The 12,532-nt window shown below is 42.7% G+C and overlaps 1 protein-coding gene across 1 annotated transcript in view; it reads left to right on the forward strand.

The window, feature by feature from the left end:
* SMYD3 (SET and MYND domain containing 3) overlaps positions 1-12,532 on the forward strand; it is a 716,908-nt gene that overhangs the window by 103,758 nt on the left and 600,618 nt on the right. The gene's annotated exons all lie outside the window — the stretch shown is intronic.

Here is a 12,532-nt window from a genome sequence, read left to right on the forward strand (position 1 = left end):
AGTGTCTCCCAACAACTCTTTAGGGGATCTCCCCCCCCCCCCTACCTTTCTGGTCATGTCATCTCTCTCCTTAAAAACATTCAGTGCTTCTTTTTGCCTACCATGCTCTGGCTTCAAACTGTATTTCTAGCTTCATTTTCCATTGTGCCTTTGCTTTAGTGAAATAAAATACTTGCTTTTCTACCAGTATGTCCTGAACCTGCCCATATCCTTGTTATTTTCTCTTGCTTCACGTCTCCCTCTGTTAAGCAGATCCTCGTCTCTTACAGATGCTCAGACAGGTCTGATGCCAGCTTGATCCTGAAACTTTCCAGGATCCAGTTACTCCTCTCCTTTTTTGTGAACTCCTATATTTTACTGAAACCCATTTAATGACATGACCTCATTCTGCTAATTATTCTGTATAATTATTTAGTACTTGCCTTATCTCCCCTACCAGCCTATCATATCCTTCAGGCTGGAGTTAAGACATGTTCCCTCACAGGACCCACACACTGGGCCTGGCATATGGTGGGCATGTCCTGGCCTGTTGGGGTGTCTGATAGAGGGGTTGAGGAGTGATAACTTCTGACAGCTCTTAGTTACCATTCACGATAGTTTCTGGCCGCAGCAGGATTGATTCCTGTTCCATTTCTCAGCCTGTGTGTGCAGTCAGACTAGACTCATGTTAGATATATGTGGGGAAGCAGCTGTAGATTTTTTGAACCCTGGCTGGTTTCATTTATCATATTATTTGACTCTTAAGATGAACATTTTCCCCCACATTTTACTGTCTCTGAAATTAGGATGAATTTTACAGCCTCTTACAATTATAATTGGCAGTGTTATACCAGTTTTAGTAGTATATTTAATAATGGCATGTCACACAATCCATAGCACTTTAGGTTTGATGAATTTTAGTAAATTACAGTGTGTGGTTACACAGTGATTTCCATTCATGGGATCGTGTCACCCAAGGGTGTTACTGATTGCAGTGGACATTGTGGTTTCTATTCAACCTTCTTTCCAACCCAGACACATTACACAGTGGTTGTTCAGGTTGGGTAGGGGAGACTCCCCTCACCCTCCTGCCCATGGTGGGTTCCTACTGGTATAGATAACGCAGGGCAACCTCACCCCTTATCTCCAGTAGTTGGTTCTGTGGTGGGAACAACAACTAGATGTGTCCAATTAAAGTAAGACTCCGAGCTTTTGTTTGGTGAGAAGGAATACTTGCTGACTCTCCTTTTGCATGAGAACAAGGTAGTCTGTAGCGATAGGAGCTCCTGGCAGCCATAATACCTCTGTGGGGAGCCAGTCTGAGCTTCAGGCTATCTGTGGAAAAGGGCAGAGCGAAGAGAATTGAAGAGAAAGGAGCTGCGGCCCGAGAAAGTGTGAAGAGCAGCAGAGCATTAGCGGTTAGGAGCGCAGCTCTGGACTGTATGTAATGCGTGGGCTTGAAGGCCAGCTCCGCTGCTTACTAGCTGTGTCCCTCTGGGCAAGGAAAGTAACGCAGCCTCACTCCGCCTCAACTTCCTCATCTGTAAAATGGGGATAATAACTCTCAGAAAGTTGTGGGAGAGGATCAGTGATACATGGAAAATGGAGAGGGGGTACCTGGCACATTGTGTTTGCTTTGTTACTATTATTGTTATTATTGCTAATCAACTCTGAAACTTACCCTCTCTCTGGGCTTTCTTTTTTTGTTCATGCAGTTTGATTGATGCTTTTGGCTATTTTCCACTGAAAAACACCCTACTGTATACTGGTGAAGTTCAGAATTCTGAGAGTAATTTGAATTTAGCTTAAAGGTAAATATTTAATACGTAGTTTGACTTCCTGACCACTACATACTTTATATAACTAGGTTAAAGGTACTCTTAAAAAATGTGAGAATTATGATTTTACAGACTGCTTTTGTCTAGGACTAAAAAAAATCAGTCCTAGCATTTTTAGGAGAGCTAACTGAACTGGCTCTCCCTCCCCCTCACTTTAACAAATAAGCATTAATAATGATATCGGCTTTTAGCACCTACTTATAAAATATTTTAAATTTATTTGAAAGTTCCCTTGGATAGAAAAGCAAATATTTTCAATTACTTCCTGTGTCATGTTGATATACCCATCTCCATGTTTGTTCTTGGAATCCACATATAATAAGTTAAAGATTTAAGAATCTTTTAACCTTTCAGATACACCTTTAAAGTCTAACTTCTTTTTTTTTTTTTTTTCAAACATCTTTATTGAAGTATAATTGCCTTACAATAGTGTGTTAGCATCTGCTTTATAACAAAGTGAATCAGTTATACATATACAATATGTTCCCATTTCTCTTCCCTCTTGCATCTCCCTCCCTCCCACCCTCCCCATCCCACCCCTCTAGGTGGTCACAAAGCACCGAGCTGATCTCCCTGTGCTATGCGGCTGCTTCCCACTAGCTATCTATTTTACATTTGGTAGTGTATATATGTCCATGACACTCTCTTACCCTGTCACATCTCACCCCACCCCCTCCCCATATCCTCAAGTCCATTCTCTAGTAGGTCTGTGTCTTTATTCCCGTCTTGCCACTAGGTTCTTCATGGCCTTTTTTTTTTTTTTTTTTTTCCCTTAGATTCCATATATATGTGTTAACATACTGTATTTGTTTTTCTCTTTCTGACTTACTTCACTCTGTATGACAGACTCTAACTCCATCCACCTCATTACAAATACCTCCATTTCATTTCTTTTTATGGCTGAGTAATATTCCATTGTATATATGTGCCACATCTTCTTTATCCATTCATCTGTCGATGGACATTTAGGTTGCTTCCATGTCCTGGCTATTGTAAATAGAGCTGCAATGAACATTTTGGTACATGACTCTTTTTGACCTATGGTTTTCTCAGGGTATATGCCCAGTAGTGGGATTGCTGGGTCGTATGGTAGTTCTATTTGTAGTTTTTTAAGGAACCTCCATACTGTTCTCCATAGTGGCTGTATCAATTTACATTCCCACCAACAGTGCAAGAGTGTTCCCTTTCCTCCACACCCTCTCCAGCATTTATTGTTTCTAGATTTTTTGATGATGGCCATTCTGACCGGTGTGAGATGATATCTCATTGTAGTTTTGATTTGCATTTCTCTAATGATTAATGATGTTGAGCATTCTTTCATGTGTCTGTAGGCCATCTGTATATCTTCTTTGGAGAAATGTCTATTTAGATCTTCTGCCCATTTTTGGATTGGGTTGTTCGTTTTTTTGTTATTGAGCTGCATGAGCTGCTTGTAAATCTTGGAGATTAATCCTTTGTCAGTTGCTTCATTTGCAAATATTTTCTCCCATTCTGAGGGTTGTCTTTTGGTCTTGTTTATGGTTTCCTTTGCTGTGCAAAAGCTTTTCAGTTTCATTAGGTACCATTTGTTTATTTGTGTTCTTATTTCCATTTCTCTGGGAGCTGGGTCAAAAAGAATCTTGCTGTGATGTATGTCATAGAGTGTTCTGCCTATGTTTTCCTCTAAGAGTTTGATAGTGTCTGCCCTTACACTTAGGTCTTTAATCCATTTTGAGTTTATTTTTGTGCATGGTGTCAGGGAGTGTTCTAATTTCATACTTTTACATGTTCCTGTCCAATTTTCCCAGCACCACTTATTGAAGAGGCTGTCTTTTCTCCACTGTATATGCTTGCCTCCTTTATCAAAGATAAGTTGACCATATGTGTGTGGGTTTATCTCTGGGCTTTCTATCCTGTTCCATTGATCTATATTTCTGTTTTTGTGCCAATACCAAACTGTCTTGATTACTGAAGCTTTGTAATATAGTCTGAAGTCAGGGAGCCTGATTCCCCCAGCTCCATTTTTCGTTCTCAAGATTGCTTTGGCTATTCGGGGTCTTTTGTGTTTCCATACAAATTGTGAAATTTTTTGTTCTAGTTCTGTGAAAAATGCCAGTGGTAGTTTGATAGGGATTGCATTGAATCTGTAGATTGCTTTGGGTAGTAGAGACATTTTCACAATGTTGATTCTTCCAATCCAGGAACATGGTATATCTCTCCATCTATTTGTATCATCTTTAATTTCTTTCATCAGTGTCTTATAATTTTCTGCATACAGGTCTTTTGTCTCCTTAGGTAGGTTTATTCCTAGATATTTTATTCTTTTTGTTGCAATGGTAAATGGGAGTGTTTTCTTAATTTCACTTTCAGATTTTTCGTCATTAGTGTATAGAAATGCAAGAGATTTCTGTGCATTAATTTGTATCCTGCTACTTTACCAAATTCATTGATTAGCTCTAGGAGTTTTCTGGTAGCATCTTTAGGATTCTCTATGTATAGTATCATGTCATCTGCAAATAGTGACAGCTTTACTTCTTCTTTTCCAATTTGGATTCCTTTTATTTCTTTGTCTTCTCTGATTGCTGTGGCTAGGACTTCCAGAACTATGTTGAATAATAGTGGTGAGAGTGGGCAACCTTGTCTTGTTCCTGATCTTAGTGGAAATGGTTTCAGTTTTTCACCATTGAGGACAATGTTGGCTGTGGGTTTGTCATATATGGCCTTTATTATGTTGAGGAAAGTTCCCTCTATGCCTACTTTCTGCAGGGCTTTTATCATAAATGGGTGTTGAATTTTGTCAAAAGCTTTCTCTGCATCTATTGAGATGATCATATGGTTTTTCTCCTTCAATTTGTTAATATGGTGTATCACATTGATTGATTTGCGTATATTGAAGAATCCTTGCATTCCTGGGATAAACCCCACTTGATCATGGTGTATGATCCTTTTAATGTGCTGTTGGATTCTGTTTGCTAGTATTTTGTTGAGGATTTTTGCATCTATGTTCATCAGTGATATTGGCCTGTAGTTTTCTTTCTTTGTGACATCTTTGTCTGGTTTTGGTATCAGGGTGATGGTGGCCTCGTAGAATGAGTTTGGGAGTGTTCCTCCCTCTGCAATATTTTGGAAGAGTTTGAGAAGGATAGGTGTTAGCTCTTCTCTAAATGTTTGATAGAATTCGCCTGTGAAGCCATCTGGTCCTGGGCTTTTGTTTGTTGGAAGGTTTTTAATCACAGTTTCAATTTCAGTGCTTGTGATTGGTCTGTTCATATTTTCTATTTCTTCCTGGTTCAGTCTCGGCAGTTTGTGCATTTCTAAGAATCTGTCCATTTCTTCCAGGTTGTCCATTTTATTGGCATATAGTTGCTTGTAGTAATCTCTCATGATCTTTTGTATTTCTGCAGTGTCAGTGGTTACTTCTCCTTTTTCATTTCTAATTCTATTGATCTGAGTCTTCTCCCTTTTTCTCTTGATGAGTCTGGCTAATGGTTTATCAATTTTGTTTATCTTCTCAAAGAACCAGCTTTTAGTTTCACTGATTTTTGCTATTGTTTCCTTCATTTCTTTTTCATTTATTTCTGACCGGATCTTTATAATTTCTTTCCTTCTGCTGGCTTTGGGGTTTTTTTGTTCTTCTTTCTCTAATTGCTTTAGGTGCAAGGTTAGGTTGTTTATTCGAGATGTTTCCTGTTTCTTGAGGTAGGCTTGTATTGCTATAAACTTCCCTCTTAGCACTGCGTTTGCTGTGTCCCATAGGTTTTGGGTCGTCGTGTCTCCATTGTCATTTGTTTCTAGGTATTTTTTGATTTCCCCTTTGATTTCTTCAGTAATCACTTCGTTATTAAGTAATGTATTGTGTAGCCTCCATGTGTTTGTATTTTTTACAGATCTTTTCCTGTAATTGATATCTAGTCTCATAGCGTTGTGGTCGGAAAAGATACTTGATACGATTTCAATTTTCTTAAATTTACCAAGGCTTGATTTGTGACCCAAGATATGATCTATCCTGGAGAATGTTCCATGAGCACTTGAGAAAAATGTGTATTCTGTTGTTTTTGGGTGGAATGTCCTATAAATATCAATTAAGTCCATATTGTTTAATGTATCATTTAAAGCTTGTGTTTCCTTATTTATTTTCATTTTGGATGATCTGTCCATTGGTGAAAGTGGGGTGTTAAAGTCCCCTACTATGATTGTGTTGCTGTCAATTTCCCCTTTCATGGCTGTTAGTATTTGCCTTATGTATTGAGGTGCTCCTATGTTGGGTGCATAAATATTTACAATTGTTATACCTTCCTCTTGGATCGATCCCTTGATCATTATATAATGTCCTTCTTTGTCTCTTGTAATAGTCTTTATTTTAAAGTCTATTTTGTCTGATATGAGAATTGCTACTCCAGTTTTCTTTTGATTTCCATTTGCATGGAATATCTTTTTCCATCCCCTCACTTTCAGTCTGTATGTGTCCCTAGGTCTGAAGTGGGTCTCTTGTAGACAGCATATGTATGGGTCTTGTTTTTGTATCCATTCAGCCAGCCTGTGTCTTTTGGTGGGAGCATTTAATCCATTTACATTCAAGGTAATTATCGATATGTATGTTCCTATTCCCATTTTCTTAAATGTATTGGGTTTGTTATTGTAGGTGTTTTCCTTCTCTTGTGTTTCTTGCCTAGAGAATTTCCTTTAGCATTTGTTGTAAAGCTGGTTTGGTGGTGCTGAACTCTCTCAGCTTTTGCTTGTCTGTAAAGGTTTTAATTTCTCCATCGAATCTGAATGAGATCCTTGCTGGGTAGAGTAATCTTGGTTGTAGGTTTTTCTCCTTCATGACTTTAAGTATATCCTGCCACTCCCTTCTGGCTTGCAGAGTTTCTGCTGAGAGATCAGATGTTAACCTTATCGGGATTCCCTTGTGTGTTATTTGTTTTTTTTCCCTTGCTGCCTTTAATATGTTTTCCTTATATTTAATTTTTGACAGTTTGATTAATATGTGTCTTGGCGTGTTCCTCCTTGGGTTTATCCTGTATGGGACTCTCTGTGCTTCCAGGACTTCATTAACTATTTCCTTTCCCATATTAGGGAAGTTTTCAACTATAATCTCTTCAAAAATTTTCTCAGTCCCTTTCTTTTTCTCTTCTTCTTCTGGTACCCCTATAATTCGAATGTTGGCACGTTTAATGTTGTCCCAGAGGTCCCTGAGACTGTCCTCAGGTCTTTTCATTCTTTTTTCTTTATCCTGCTCTGTAGTAGTTATTTCCACCATTTTATCTTCCAGGTCACTTATCCTTTCTTCTGCCTCAGTTATTCTACTATTGATCCCATCTAGAGTATTTTTAATTTCATTTATTGTGTTTTTCATCATTGCTTGGTTCCTCTTTAGTTCTTCTACATCCTTGTTAAATGTTTCTTGCATTTTGTCTATTCTATTTCCAAGATTTTGGATCATCCTTACTATCATTATTCTGAATTCTTTTTCAGGTAGACTACCTATTTCCTCTTCATTTGTTAAGTCCAGTGTGTTTTGAGCCTGCTCCTTCATCTGCTGTGTGTTTTTCTGTCGTCTCATTTTGCCTATCTTACTGTGTTTGGGGTCTCCTTTTCACAGGCTGCAGGTTCGTAGTTCCCGTTGTTTTTGGTATCTGTCCCCAGCGGCTAAGGTTGGTTCAGTGGGTTGTGTAGGCTTCCTGGTGGAGGGAACTAGTGCCTGAGTTCTGGTGGATGAGGCTAGATCTTGTTTTTCTGGTGGGCACGTCCACGTCTGGTGGTGTATTTTGGGGTGTCTGTGGCCTTATTTTGATTTTAGGCAGCCTCTCTGCTAATGGATGGGGTTGTGTTCCTGTCTAGCTAGTTGTTTGGCATAGGGTGTCCAGCACTGTAGCTTGCTGGTCGTTGAGTGAAGCTGGGTCTTGATGTTGAGATGGAGATCTCTGAGGGATTTTTGCCGTTTGGTATTACGTGGAGCTGGGAGGTCTCTTGTGGACCAGTGTTCTGAAGTTGGCTTTCCCACCTCAGAGGCACGGCCCTGATGCCTGGCTGGAGCACCAAGAGCCTTTCGTCCACACGGCTCAGAGTAAAAGGGAGAAAAAATAGAAAGAAAGAAAGAAAGAGGCTATAATATAGTGAAGTAAAATAAAGCTATTGTAAAGCAAAGCTATACAGACAAAATCTCACCCAGAAGCATATACATATACACTCACAAAAAAAAGGAAAAGGGGAAAGATTAATATCTCCTGCTCCCAGAGTCCACCTCCTGAATTTGGGATGATTCGTTGTCTATTCAGGTATTCAACAGGTGCAGGCACATCAAGTTGTTTGTGGAGCTTTAATCCGCTGCTTCTGAGGCTGCTGGGAGAGGTTTCCCCTTCTCTTCCCTGTTCGCACAGCTCCTGGGGTTCAGCTTTGGATTTGGACCCTCCTCTGCGTGTAGGTCGCCTGAGGGTGTCTGTTCCCCGCCCAGACAGGACGGGGTTAAAGGAGCAGCTGCTTCGGGGGCTCTGGCTCACCCAGGCCGCGGGGAGGGAGCGGTACGGAGGAGGCGGGGCGAGCCTGCGGCAGCCGAGGCCGGCGTGACGTTGCACCAGCCCGAGGCGCGCAGTGCGTTCTCCCGGGGATGTTGTCCCCGGATCCCAGGACCCTGGCAGTGGCGGGCTGCACAGGCTCCCGGGAGGGGCGGTGTGGAGAGTGACCTGTGCTCACACACAGGCTTTTTGGAGGCGGCAGCAGCAGCCCCAGCGTCTCACGCCCGTCTCTGGGGTCCGCGCTGATCGCCGTGGCTTGTGCCCTTCTCTGGAGTTCGTTTAGGCGGCGCTCTGAATCCCCTCTCCTTGCGCGCAGCGAAACAAAGAGGCAAGAAAAAGTCTCTTGCCTCTTCGGCAGCTGCAGACCTTTTCCCGGTCTCCCTCCCGGCTAGCTGTGGTGCGCCAACCCCTTCAGGCTGTGTTCACGCCGCCAGCCCCAGTCCTCTCCCTGCGATCCGACCACAGCCCGAGCCTCAGCTCCCAGCCCTGCCCGCCCCGGCGGGGGAGCAGACAAGCCTCTTGGGCTGGTGAGCGCTGCTCGGCGCCGAGCCTCTGTGCGGGAATCTCTCCGATTTTCCCTCTGCGCCCCTGTTGCTGTGGGATCCGCGCTGATAGCCGCGGCTCGCGCCCTTCTCTGGAGTTCGTTTAGGCGGCGCTCTGAATCCCCTCTCCTTGCCCGCCGCAAAACAAAGAGGCAAGAAAAAGTCTCTTGCCTCTTCGGCAGCTGCAGACTTTTTCCCCGGACTCCCTCCCGGCTAGCTGTGGTGCGCTAACCCCTTCAGGCTGTGTTCACGCTGCCAGCCCCAGTCCTCTCCCTGCGATCCGACCGAAGCCCGAGCCTCAGCTCCCAGCCCCGCCCGCCCCGGCGGCTAAGCAGACAAGCCTCTAGGGCTGGTGAGTGCTGCTCGGCGCTGAGCCTCTGTGCGGGCACCTCTCCGCTTTGCCCTCCGCACCTCTGTGGCTGCGCTCTCCTCCGTGGCTCTGAAGCTTCCCCCCTCCGCCCCCCGCAGTCTCCGCCCGCGAAGGGGCTCCTAGTGCGTGGAAACCTTTCCTCCTTCACGGCTCCCTCCCACTGGTGCAGGTGCCGTCCCTATTCTTTTGTCTCTGTTATTTCTTTTTTCTTTTGCCCTACCCAAGTACGGGGGGAGTTTCTTGCCTTTTTGGAGGTCGGACGTTTTCTGCCAGCGTTCAGTGGGTGTTCTGTAGGAGCAGTTCCACGTGTAGGTGTATTTCTACTGTATCTGTGGGAAGGAATGTGATCTCCGCGTCTTACTCTTCTGCCATCTTCTCTATCATTATCTCTAACTTCTTGAAAATGCAAACTCCTTTACTTTTTTTTTTCCCCCCTTTTAAAACTACATTTGGTTGTAATAATGTCCAGCCCATGATAGGTACTAAATGTAACCCTTGGTAAACATTCACTTACATCTCATACGTCACACTGTCTAATGACATGGGTATTGACTGACTTTTCCCCCCAAGTTTTATTGAGATGTAATTGACATATAATGTATTACTTTTAGCTGTAGAACATGATTGACTTACTTTTGAAAACATTCCTTTAAAAAGCAACCTTCCCTGTGGCATTAAAAAAATTCGTTTTAGTGCTTCCCTGGTGGTGCAGTGGTTGAGAATCCACCTGCCAGTGCAGGGGACACAGGTTTGAGCCCTGGTCCAGGAAGATCCCACATGCCGCGGAGCAGCTAAGCCCGTGCGCCACAACTACTGAGCCTGTGTGCCACAACTACTGAAGCCTGCGCGCCTAGAGCACATGCTCCACAACAAGAGAAGCCACTGCAATGAGAAGCCCGCGCACCACAATGAAGAGTAGCCCCCGCTCTCCACAGCTAGAGAAAGCCCGCACACAGCAACGAAGACCCAACACAGCCAAAAATAAATAAATTTATTAAAAAAAAATTCGTTTTAGAAAAATTTGACCTAAAGGTGTGTTTTGGGGAAAATACCTATCATGATTACAAGTTATCTATTACTTTGTTCTTTGGTTTACAGAAGAATACAAGGAAAAGAGACTGTACCATTGTGAGGAAGACAAAAAACCCAAAGTGTCTCAATGTGACATTAGCTTCCCTCCTTCTTATACACAGTTGCAAGGCTGAAGGATCTGGTTTGCTTGTTTCTTTTCTACTAACCTCTTTCTCCCTGTCTCCTTGGTAAGTTGCTAAAAACATATACTTTCAAAGGAGTTCAGTAGTTTCTAAATTTATTTTATTTTTTAATACATTTATTTATTTTATTTTATTTATTTTTGGCTGCGTTGGGTCTTCGTTGCTGCACCCAGGCTTTCTCTAGTTGCGGCGAGCGGGGGCTACTCTTCATTGTGGTGCGTGGGCTTCTCTTGTTGCCGAGCACGGGCTCTAGGCACACGGGCTTCATTAGTTGTGGCACGTGGGCTCACTGGTTGTGGTGCATGGGCTTCAGTCGTTGTGGCTCGCGGGCTCTAAAACGCAGGCTCAGTAATTGTGGCGCATGGGCCTAGTTGCTCCACGGCATGTGGGATCTTCCCAGACCAGGGCTTGAACCCATGGCCCCTGCGTTGGCAGATGGATTCTTAACCACTGCGCCACCAGGGAAGCCCTCTAAATTATTTTTAGTGGCTAATCAACACAGGTTTTTAGATGTATAGAAAGTTTAGTTGTTTACAAAGCATTTCGTATCTATCTTCTTTTTAGGATTTCTGAGATGTAGATAGGGCACACATATTATCCTATTGTAGGTGAAGAAACAGTGGCTTCTAGTTAACACACGTGTGGACAGTTACCTATATAGGAACATGCTTGTCCTGTTAAACTATTAAATAATCAGCATTTTACTTCAACAGGAAACACTAGCAGCATTCCCACTAAGGTCAGAAACAAACTCAATGTAGTTGTCAAGAGAAAACAATTAGAGGAATCTTAGCCCTTATATGGTATTTTATTTGGAAATCCCTAGTGAATCAATGGTAAAACTGACTCAGACGATGAACCTAAAGAGCATTATGTTAAGTGAAAGAAAGCAGACACAAAAGACCACATACTGTATGATTCCATTTGTATGAATTGTTCACAGTAGGCAAATCTATAGAGACAGAAGGTAGGTTAGTGGTTGCCTAGGACTGGGAGGTGGGGATGGGGAGTGACTCTATATGGGCCCAAGGTTTCTTTTTGAGGTGATGGAACTTTCTAAAATTAGATCACGGTTTTGGCTGTACAGCTCTATAAGTATACTAAGATGTATTGAATCATATACTTAAAAGGAGTGACTTATATGTAAATTATTTCTTAATAAGTGTTTTAAAAAATCTAACTCATAAAGTAAAATAATTCAATAGGATAGTAGGATATAAATTAATATACAAAAATCAAAAGCCTTCATATACATAAGCAATAGCTAGTTAGAAGATATAATGCAAGAGAAGGGCCCATTTATAATAGCAGCAGAAAAGATAAAATACTCAGGAATGAAACTTCAAAAATGTGCGAAACTGATATGAAGCAAACTTTAAAACACTCCTGAAAGGCTTTAAGGTAGAACTGAACAAAACTAAAGTCATGCCTTGTTGTAGGACAGGATGACAGCACTGTACAGCTGTAATCAAGGATTTGAGTGCAAGGAGTTAATTTGAGAGATGATCCCGGGAAGCACCTGGGGGGGAGTGGGTGTGGGGAATGAGATGAAATGGAAGGAAGCCAGTGTTAGGGTGTGTTCATGAAGGGGCTCCCACTGTTAGCAGCTGGATCTCAGTCCTACTGGGGGCTTTTGTGAAGCTGCATAGAACCCATCTCAGAGTTCTCTCACGTGAGGGCAAAGAAGCTGGAGCATTTATTCACCACCTCCTGCCCAGCTTTGGTGGCTGGCTTCTCCCTGATACTCTGGCCTGCCCTCGACAGTTTTCCTCGAACACTCTCAGGCAGAGAGTAGCTGTGGCCAGCAGTAGAAAGCTGTAAGAATCTAGGGAGTGGTGAGTGCTGAGTAGACCAGCAGCTTATGTTGCAGTGGCATTCCAGATCTGTGCTGTTGAGATGTAGAAGATATTACAGTTTCAAGCCAAACTGAGGAGGTGGAAATACTCTGTGGGCTTTTTTGTCTATGTAGTGTCATATCTCCAGTACCTGGAGAGCTGTAGTCTTCTCTGAGTGGGACCATAAATGAGTCAGGGAGCAGTTGTGCATTTTTTCTGTTGCAAAGAGTTGGTGGGCTTCTCCACCACAGGGCCTCTCT

The sequence above is a fragment of the Balaenoptera acutorostrata genome, chromosome 1 (genome assembly GCF_949987535.1).
Source record: "Balaenoptera acutorostrata chromosome 1, mBalAcu1.1, whole genome shotgun sequence".
Taxonomy (NCBI): domain Eukaryota; kingdom Metazoa; phylum Chordata; class Mammalia; order Artiodactyla; family Balaenopteridae; genus Balaenoptera; species Balaenoptera acutorostrata.